This window comes from Macrobrachium rosenbergii, chromosome 6 (assembly GCF_040412425.1).
Source record: "Macrobrachium rosenbergii isolate ZJJX-2024 chromosome 6, ASM4041242v1, whole genome shotgun sequence".
NCBI lineage: Eukaryota > Metazoa > Arthropoda > Malacostraca > Decapoda > Palaemonidae > Macrobrachium > Macrobrachium rosenbergii.
The window spans coordinates 58,796,512-58,808,428 of record NC_089746.1 but is presented as its reverse complement, the minus strand read 5'-3'; positions in this window follow the sequence as shown (position 1 = coordinate 58,808,428).

The window sequence follows — 11,917 nt, the reverse complement described above, 5'->3', positions numbered from 1 at the left end:
TCCCATCGTACCTATAATACTTCAGGTACCCAGTGTTAGTCTGTATCACTATTGATGATAGGTAAGTTAAAAATGGATTTTACTAACCGTAGACTAACTTGGGTGCATGCACTGAGAAATAAATTATAGAGAAACATTACGTTTCGTATAATAGTATTGTCATCATTTATCTTTGTTACCGTTTTATGCTGCTGCTGTTGTCGCTATCTCATGCTTAAATTCGCTCACGCAGAAACTCCTTTTACTTTGAAGAGGTAATGATAATAATGAACTCTTAAGGAGGCAGGATGCAACCCGGAACCCCGCACTATGAAACACAAGTCTGATAGACTGTGATAAACAACAATAATAATAATAATAATAATAATAATAATAATAATAATAATAATAAAAGAAGGTTCCAAGTTAAGGAAACCCTTCAAACGTTTTTTTTTTTTCGTATCTTAGAGAGAGACTCATGCTAAAAAAAATCCTGCAGGCCTTCTGTCTCTTGATGTATGATCCAGTACTCAAAGCTCCTCCTAGCTGATTATATCTCGAGCGGTAATATTCTACATATCCCTTTCTTTCTTAGGAATGGTGTGATTCTCAAAAAACTTTTAGACCCCCTTCTACCCTTGAAATGGTTTCAGTTTGAAAAATTCTGTAGACTCCTTTCCATTTTAGGAATTGCCCCAGTCTGAAAACTCCTCTACACCCATTTATGTCCTGGGAATTGTGCTCGCCTGAAAAATCATCCAGAACCATTCATATCCTAAGAACTCCCAATATTAAAAAAAATCTCCATACTCTATTTCTTAAGAGTGATCCAGTTCCAAAAAATATCTTCCAGGCCCACTTTTTATCTTATAAATAGTTCCAGCTTGGAAAATCCGTCTGACTGTTTTATATCAGGAATGGTCCGAGCCTGGAAAATCCTCTACCGCACTTCCAATTTTAGGATTGTTCGTAGTTTGGAAGATCTTCCAGATTCCCCTGTTTCTAAGAAATGGTCTAATTCTAAGATACTCTCCAGCCAGTTCAATGTCTTTGTCTCTAACGCATATTCTGATTCTGAATAATATTATACCCGAGTTTAAAACACAATCATCTGATTCAGACAATTTCGACTTAAAATGTCTCCCGATGCCCTTCCTCCTCAGATTCGAACAAGTCTGAAAATTATTCTGCCTCATTTGCTCCATGTTTGAAATATTTTCCCGCCTAGTATGAAAAATTGTCCGTTTCAAGAGTTCTCGGGATTATTCTATTCAGAAAAACATTCAGTCAGTTCTCATTCCTCCTATATCAGGAATCATTTTATTCTGAAAAAACATACAGTAAATCACCTTCCTATCCTTTTTATTTTTTTCTGAAAAACATGCAGTAAATCACCATTCATTTCGTCTCAGAAATCGTTTTATTCTGAAAAATATGCGGTAAATTACCATCCTTTTCGTTTCAAATATCATTATACTCTGAAAAACGTGAGGTAAATCACCATCCATTTCATCTCGGGAATCATTTTATTCTGAAAAGCATGCAGTAAATCACCATCCATTTCATCTCAGGAATCATTTTATTCCAAAAAGCGTGCAGTAAATTATCATCCTTTTCGTCTCGGGAATCATTTTATTCTGAAAAACATGCAGAAAATCACCATGCCTTTCATCTCAGGAATCATTTTATTCTGAAAAACATGCACTAAATGACCATCCTTTTCGTCTTAGGAATCATTATACTCTGAAAAACATGAAGTAAATCACCATCCATTTCATATCAGGAATCATTTTATTCTGAAAAATATGCAGCGAATCACCATTCTTTTCATCTCAGGAGCCATTTTACTCTGAAAAACAAGCAGCCAATCGCCGTCGTACTCTGGGGTGAACCCAGTGCCCAACTGAGTTCAGGTCGAGATGTGATTAAATTGGGGAGGAAGAATCGCGCCTTTTCATGGATTCCTCTTTCAAACAAGATTTCAAAAGATTGACTGATTGAATTACCTGGCACCGCAATTCAATTTGACATGGGAGGTCAGAGGATGAGCAATGAAAGGTCTTATTTTAAAGAACTACAGAGGGGGAAAATGATTTCGTTCTAGCTATATATATATATATATATATATATATATATATATATATATATATATATATATATATATATATATATATATATATATATATATAGAAATCATCAACCTGAGAGACCTGGGTTCGATCCCGACGTGAGTCAGAAATTTATATATATATATATATATATATATATATATATATATATATATATATATATATATATATATATATATATATATATATATATGTGTGTGTGTGTGTGTGTGTGTGTGTGTTAGAAAGTTACTTCTCTGAAGTACGTTCTCATATGTTCATTTCCATCATATCTCACAGTGAATGGAGTAAGTCGAATGAAATATTAACAATTCGTTCGCTGGTGGTTGGGAAGTTGGGTAAAATTCGCTGGTATGTTGGGCGCTAGGCTCCTGCCCGGGAAAAACTTCAGGTACTCAGTTCGTAGGCTCCAACTTCTTTCACGACCTATGTGGGTGAATTGCTAATGCCCTGGACTCTCACTTGAAAGACCGAGGTTTAGCCCTGATGTGAGTCAGAAATTTATTTCTGCGAAACACGTTCTCATGTGCTCTTTTCCTTATATATTTATATATATATATATATATATATATATATATATATATATATATATATATATATATATATATATATATATATATATATATATATAGATAGATAGATAGATAGATAGATAGACAGATAGACAGATAGATAGATAGATAGATAGATAGATAGATAGATAGATATGAGAAACTTTTCTGCAATTAGTTGTGAATGCCACTTGAAACGTCAGTATATGGCTGATGCACATTTTAAAGACTGTTAGTTCAACGAACAGAAAGTACGTTTTAGTTTTCTGTAAAAGAAAACTATTGTGCCGGCTTTGTCTGTCCGTCCACACTTTTTCTGTCCGCCCTCAGATCTTAAAAACTACTGAGGCTAGAATGGCTGCAAATTTGTGAGTTGACCATCCGCTCTCCAATTATCAAACATACCAAATTGCAGACCTCTGGCCTCAGCAGGTTTTATTTTATTTAAGGTTAAAGTTAGCCATAATCGTGCCTCTGGCAACGATATAGACAGGCCACCACTGGGCCGCGGTTCAAGTTTCATTGGACGCGGCTCATACGGCATTATACAGTGTCGGTGTCTTTGATTATACGCTGTCCAGAAAATTCGAATGCGCTGAAGAAACTTCGGAGCCTTTTTTACTTGTTTTTTTCTAGGGAACACAGAATAACAAAGCAGCAGTTGTGTTAAGTTAACTAAAAAATACTAATTAAAAAACAAAGTAAATGAACAAAAAAGCGAACACGGAGTTTTTTAAAGCATCAAAGAGAACTGGCTTCAGGCATTCAGGATATTATGCTCCGAATTATACTCGATGAGAACCAATTAAAACAAGTAAAAAGCAAATGTGTTGTTAACTGTGCTAGGAATGTTATTCTCACTTATTGTTCATATTCTTATTTGTAAAAATCTATGTGCGAGTCATTTCGAACTGATTTTTCTCTTTTGAAACGAACACCCCAGAATTTAGTAGATTGAACCTAATAAGGGCTATATTTTTTGTCATGTAAAATAGTTTCTATTTAAATCTTACGCGTGTGCAAATATTTCCGTAATATTTATCATACATTTGTTAATAACGTAGTACATACATAATCTTCATTCATACATTCAAAACACAAATATATGCACATATACTCACAAATACATGCACGCACACGCGCGCATACACACACTGACAAACTCACACACACATATATATATATATATATATATATATATATATATATAGATTATATATATATAGTATGTAATTATATACATGTATAATATTATATACATTATATATATATATATATATATATATATATATATATATATATATATATATATATATATCTATATATATGTGTGTGTGTGTGTATGATAGCAATTTTACGAAATCTGATTGAAATCACATATCAGGCGACAGTATTATTCCGGGAAATCTAATGCACCTAGTTGTCAACGCATCTGGGGAATACAATGAAATGCAATTACCTCTCACATGCTGCCTGATCCACTTCAGTGATGTGTGTGGCATGGGCATGACGAGTCCTGTATCATTACAGTGGTTGTGGGTGATCTGGTTTAAAGAATATAGTCTTTTTTAATATTTAGATAGCTAGTGCTTGCTGCTGCCGCTTGCTGTATGTTCGAAATAGTTCCTCTGTCCATGCTTAATTTTTTTGTGGAATAATGACATCAGGATTTTCTGTTACATTGTACGTACATACATATGTATAACTGAATCACGAAAATATGGAACGTGGTGAATATATTAATAAAGATAAAATACACGAAGGAATGGGAAACACGAGTCCTGCGAGGCCTTTCGACTGTCTGTCGTCCTTTACTTAGCAGACAGTCGAAAGGCCTCGCAGCATTCCAGTGTTTTCCTTTCCTTCGTGGATTTTATCTTTATTTACGTGCATATGTGTATATTCAGTATTTGTGTTTATAGACAACAATCTGGTTATATGCAGAAGGATAGAATTGAACATTAATATTACTAAATAGTTTTACGTATGGTCGAAAAATATATAGCTAAAATAGTAAATTGTACAATAGCTCTCTTTCTTACGGTCTGGAATACAAAGTTCTTTTCAACCAGTCACTGTCTTCATCAGGCAATGTGACCTTATCGTGGCCCATAGCCGCTTGCGCAAAACTACTAAAATTATTAGTTTAATTAATCACAGGTAGATTGAACACAATATAAGTTTTTTACTATATATATCTGAATTCTGCTGCACTTTTGAAATCTTCCTGACAACATTGTTAAGAAAATAAACTCATTTATCAATACTAACTGTTATGGCAGAAGGCTTTTATCTTTAGTTTATTTAGTTATAAAGTTAGCAGTATTCGGTATATTCTGCTATTGATTAATGTGTCTTACCTCATCGTTTTTTGGCATCATTGCCTCGTTAAATCTTTTCGACAAATATAACCAGTAACCTGGATCTGCGGTACTAATATCGTTTTTTCGTAAAAGGACCCGAGCCACAAACACACACACACACACACACACACACAAGCTTGGACACATACGCACATACTCGCATATTTATATTTGATAATTAGGAGTTAGGACTGGGACTCATTTATTAAATGAACATCTTTTTTCTAATCATTTCCTCTTTTACTTTTGATAACCATAAAGTTATCGAAACTTTGCAAAACTCTTGCGTTAATAAACATGAAAGCGATTGGTACTGAACTTCTGCCTGTCATTTTCTTGTGGGATTCGCTATGTCTACTTATACACACACACACACACACACACACACACACACACACACACACACACATATATATATATATATATATATATATATATATATATATATATATATATATATATATATATATATATATGTGTGTGTGTGTGTGTGTATGTGTGTTTTTTGTTGTATGAGTTTTGAAAGTTTCGATAAATTTATGAGTATCAAAAGTAAAAGAGGAAATCATTAGAAGAAAGAGGTTCATTTAATAAATGAGTCTCACTCCTACTCCTAATCATCACACAAAAACAGAGAGAGAGAGAGAGAGAGAGAGAGAGAGAGAGAGAGAGAGAGAGAGAATAAATATTCAGTCCAACAACACTTGTCATGACCGAAGACCATCCATTAGTAGTAATTATTCCACGACGTATTTCTTCTAGGAAGAAGGTAAGAAAGGTTAACTGGAAAATCGTTTGCTCTCTCTCAGAGTGTACAGCAAAGTTTGAGAAATTCTAGAAAACTTCCTCATCAGGATTCTTTTCCAAGAACGACTTCCAAGTTAACCAGACTAATTTTCCTACGCTAATGACGAATTACCGCCTTCCCAGTTCTAAGTAGATTAAAGCCAATTATAAAAATTTCTGAGACTCCTTGAAGTAACAAATTAGCATTACAGGAAGAAGGTTTCTTAATGATTCAAGTTTTGACACAGAAAATACAAGATGTATTGTACATATCATTAACCTTTAATGATAATTGATTTTTACCTATTATTATTTGTCCTCGACTTACCATTATTGTGAACTGGTAGGAACACAGTGATCCCAAAACGGAGCTTAGTATGAATTTAAACACATACTTTAGCTATGTGACTTATGGCCCATGCAATTATAATCACGAATTTACCTCAGTTATGCTTTAAAGAGAGTGGGCATTTTAAAAATCAACTGATGAAAATGCTATAATTTAATCCTTTCTAAATTGAACATCACACAGCTCTTGCAATAGTGCCTGGTGAAATATGAAAAGAGATTCCGGTAAAGATTTTTAATCTGGAAACTGGGAGCCATATTTAATCATAACTTTATCAGATACCACCTATACAAGACACTAAGTAATATGGTGAACGATGTTTCCATTGGTTGTGCTTTTTTGCAGAAAATTCTCAAGTGTTTTACGATCATCAATACTATTGCAGAATCGCCATTTATTGGCTTGTAATATGATACAAATATGTGAATTAAAATTTCTAGTGTTACAATACAATAAAAGTCACAGTTATGTATTTCAACCTCCATAATAACTACTGTTGTTATTATTTTAATTAATGTTTGCGTAATCCACAATAACGTGTGTGTACTCCATGCAGAAATAAAATGCCAATACTGTTTACTTGTCACTTGCTACATAGGTCAGGGTTAAAGATCATAGCACAGATAAGTCGTATGATCTCGTCTTTAACCAGAAATTAATTCTTGAAAATGGAACCTGACCTTATCTGTAAGCATCCTACTCGCATGTTTTAATTATATTCGAGGCTGGCTTAAGTCTCATAGGAATCACTAAGTAAATTCGACATTGTGATCAACTTTTCTCCTTTTCACCTTTGAGGCAGCGAGTCTAAAATCTTGACTTTCCGGATCTCTGCAAATACTTTGGCATAAATGATATTTTGAATAATCCGTTCTATCGCCTCACTTTTCTTGGGAGTGCCGATAATTGTGCGGGATTTTCCAGATGGCATCTTGACCCAATGTTTCTGCTCTCAACTTTGAAGTCTTCCCAAATCTTACGTTTTTCCTAAAGCTTTTTAGTTTCCTGTAGTGTCAGCCAACTTCTAGCATAGAAAACATTAGGTTTGGAATAAATTTTCTCTGGGGAAGCTTATGTCCCATTTTTTGCATATGAACTTTCGATATGGAACTGTTTTTATCAAGATGAAAATAAATGTGAATAAGGTTAGTTCAGTGAAAGATTAGACATTCAGCAACTACTTTCAAGGAATGATCAAGTGAAAACTTGTTATTTCAAAGGAAGGTTAAGTGTCGAAAACTTATTACAAAAAAAACAGTTAAATATGGGAAGGCTTTCGTCAAAAAAGATATGGAATATGGGCAACTTTCTTGAAGGAGTCATTTAAATTTAGATTGCGTCTTCCTTATAGGGAAGAATTTCACTAACATGAAAAATTTTTTAGGTCTTCGCGTATTCTAAAATTAAAAAAAACGACGTAATCATCTTCTCCTAAAAGATATGGATGATAAGTATATATGGATTCAAAAAGTTATTTGTAAAATGATCTGCTGTTTTTTATTTTCAACCTTTATGTATTGGTAAGTTGTAATGGAAACAGAGAGATAATCAGACAAGAGGCTTCAAATTTTGGAAAAAAAAAATATCTGATGCAATAGCTGGGACTGAGACAGACAGAGAGACAGACAAAGAGAGAGAGAGAGAAGGGGTGAATGCAGTGATGGTCCGATCGAAGTTGGGGGAGGGGCCTAGAATTCCATAAAAAATTCAGTCCCTTGAAGAAGCAATGCAATCAGACCGGCGCAATCGCAACAGTGTTAAAGCAAATGCAGATCTTATTGTGACACGTCGAGCGAAGGGAGAAACGGTGTAGGTCATCACTGAAGCATTGAGGGGAGGTCATGAAGTGGAAAGCAGTGGAGGAATACGAAGGGTCGGACAAACAGAGACAGACCACAAAATTTTTTGTCACTGTCAGCCATGCATATGCATGAATGATTTGGAAAAATTATGGAAACGTACACACACACACACAAACACACTATATATATATATATATATATATATATATATATATATATATATATATATATATATATATATATATATATATATATATATATATATACTGTATACACATGTGTGTGTATGTTTGTGTGTGAATTTTTTTGTTTACAAATATTACGCAAAAAATATCGTTTGATATCGATTTCACTATACTTTGGGAATAATTTGCACCCAGAGGGATTTATAATTGATAAGTACATCGTTCCCTAATAGGATTCGAACCAAGGTGTAGTGAATTTGGCATTAAACGATATTTGTGGCCTAATGTTTGTGAATATTAAGCCACAAATATTGTTAGTTCCAGGTAGTGTTCTGGATTTATTATTTCTTCTCAATTCGTTGAGTGTCGTGCTTTTTTTTCTGCTTTGTCTTCAGTTTCGAATCGATGTTGTTTTTCTCGTTGTGAGTGTCCTAACATGGAGCTCAAGGCCTAATGGTAGGATCGTGACCTTGCCACCTCGAGGACATTGTCAAGTTTGGCAAGGAAGAATATAACCTGGACCGACTGCAAGTTATGAACCTTGCAAAGTTCATAAGTGCTAGATTTTTGTGAAGTCTTTACATATCGTACGTCATGGGATTGTTGTTTCTCTTAGAGAATCTAGATCATTTCACTTTACTTGATCACCGGGGTTCATGATTAACATAACGATGTAATGTGGGCATTGCAGCACCCTCGAGTGAAGCGGTTAAAAGAAGTACAGGTTTATTAAAGTAATAATCAGTTTTGGCCCAGGCCCTGACTTCATTCACGGGTCCTGGAATTCTACCTGAGTTACTGTCTCAATACATATGCGTTTTGGCTACACGTAATTGTACATAGTTTTACAACTGCGCGTAGTTTGTAATAAAAGGGGAAAAATGGAGCATATAAGTCTCATTTCTACCGGCTGAGTTATATATATATATATATATATATATATATATATATATATATATATATATATATATATATATATATATATATATATATATATATATTATATCTATATGTACATACACACACGTTTGTGTATTTGTAAATGTACTCACAGATCATAACTTTTCGCATTGAGAGAATGACTTTGTTTAAAGGTCATACCCTAGTTCTATATGGTGCATTTTGCCAACTGATGAGGTTGCATTACTTAAACCTGTAATCCTTCCAAGCTCAACAAAAGTAGATATTTTTTCCTGCATTCTCTCCTCAGGGGATTCAAACTCTCATTTTTAAATTATTCTGATGATCTTAAACGTGTACCACATTTTGATAACCAACTATTCAGGAAGAATTTATATGATAAAATGCTCAAATTATTATATCTTGAATAGCAAAAGCTATTAGGACATTTAACTAACATTTGAACTATAAAACAACAGACATTAATTCATGACATCAGAGATTTTGAGAAAAGACAAAAATTGTCTGAACAGCAAATCTGAAAAAGTTTGGCTTTTTCCCAGGGCCTCTGAAAGCTTTTGCACACTGAATTAAGCAACTGACCTTTGTTCCGTCTTGTTTTAGTGGATGCACCTCTCTCTCTCTCTCTCTCTCTCTCTCTCTCTCTCTCTCTCTCTCTGTTTAGGCCTTTTTGGAGAATGTCATGCTTTTTTCATATTGTAGTCTGGCTAATGGAATATCATATGTTCCATTTCTTGCAGAATAATGGACTTAATGCGAAAACACTGAAATACATAATATGCCTGTCTTCTCAAGTATTCTGTTATCGTAAATGCACACCACAGCTCGCGAAATTCTTCGCTAAATATCTGAGTAAGATAAAAATACACCCGCTAGGTTAACAGAAAAACATTCTCAGATTTTGGTTTATTGAAAAGTAATTTCAGACCTGGGGAGTTACAGAGAAAAATTTAATATACTTTTTTGCCTAATACCACTCATCAAAGATTTCTGATTGTTGGATTTAGATACAATTTGATACATTTTAGAACGTTCCCATAGTTCCTGTGAGCTACTATTGTTTTCAAACTTGAAATTAATAAAATTTCCATATTGGTTTGAATTAAGTTACTATACTTCAAATTACAGTAGTTTCGTGTTTATGTATTCCACGAAAAACTAAGAAGAAAGGAAATTTCGGAATTACTAAGGAGTATCTTGATATTTGTCATCAAGTAAGATGAGCCGTTTAAATAATAATTTAAAAGTAACTAATTTACGTAATATACATTTATGAAAAAGAATAATCTACACAAGGTTATTACTTACTTGTTCTCATAAGAATCATAAAAAGACAGAAAAATTATCAGTTTTGGACCGATGATATTCTCTCTCTCTCTCTCTCTCTCTCTCTCTCTCTCTCTCTCTCTCTCTCTCTCTCTCTCTCTCTTATATATATATATATATATATATATATATATATATATATATATATATAGATAGATAGATAGATAGATAGATAGATAGATAGACAGATAGATAGATATAGATATATATTATATATATGTATATATGTATATTACATATATACATATGTGTGTGTATACCAAATAATCCTATCCTATCTTTTCAAGGCCAGTTTTTTTCATGGTTGTAATCATATACTAATTCAACACACAACAAATTTGCAACGAAAATATATACTTTCCAAGAATCGCCAAAGCTATATTAGACCGAACGAATCTTTCTACACAAAAAGAGACAAACAAATGTTTGGCCTTACAGCAGATATTTCGGAATCAAATGTTTTTAGTGGTCAAAGCTTCTGGCAATACATAGGAATATTTTTCCCTTAAAGCTGAGCTTTATTCTCTCTCTCTCTCTCTCTCTCTCTCTCTCTCTCTCTCTCTCTCTCTCTCTCTCTCTCTCTCTCTCTCTCTCTCTCTCTCGTTTTATATCTACATATCTGTCTTTTTCCAAGTAAAGTGACGTCGAATTTTCGTCTCAGATTGCAGAGATCGTATTTTTTTCATCCAAAGCATTTTCTCTTGTAACGCTTCGCTAGACATCGACGGCAATCATCTTTGAGGTATTGCCGGACTCGACATGAGATTTTCTTTGCTTTCTTTCCTTTCGAGAGATTTCTTGGTTCTCCCAAAACCTTGAGAGCATAAAACCGACGCAGTACCATCAGAGAGTGGCTTACATATCTGATATAACCTTCGGCAAGAAACATGGGAAATTCGTAGGCAAATTATATGCAGACACTAGGGGATTTTCCTTCGAAATACCGACAATTTTTGTGAGGCATGCACGCACACACAAACGAACACAAGCATATACATAATATAATATATATATATATATATATATATATATATATTAACTGACCAACCCGGCACTGCCTGGGGTAATCAGAATGACAACCGATAAACTCTCTCTCTCTCTCTCTCTCTCTCTCTCTCTCTCTCTCTCTCTCTCTCTCTCTCTCTCTCTCTCTCTCTCTCTCTCCCCCCCCCCTTTGGTCCCATTGATGTCTTACCCCACAGTATTCTTCTCCCGATAGTAAGTCATATGTATACCGAAATTAGGTATGATAAATTCGTAAAGTTACTAAGTCCACGAGCACAACCAGCCCCGTTTCACTGGCAGAACCAGCCTCGCTTCAGGGAAGCCCTTCCACCCCCATCCCCTTTGGTGCCCTTTGGTGCTAGTGATGTCTTAACCCCCACAGTGGTCTTTTCGAGATCGTAAGTCATTACGTATACCAAGTTTGGTTGAAACTGCTCAATGCGTTTCGAGTTATGCTGGAACATACATACATACATCCATACTATTAGATATATATATATATATATATATATATATATATA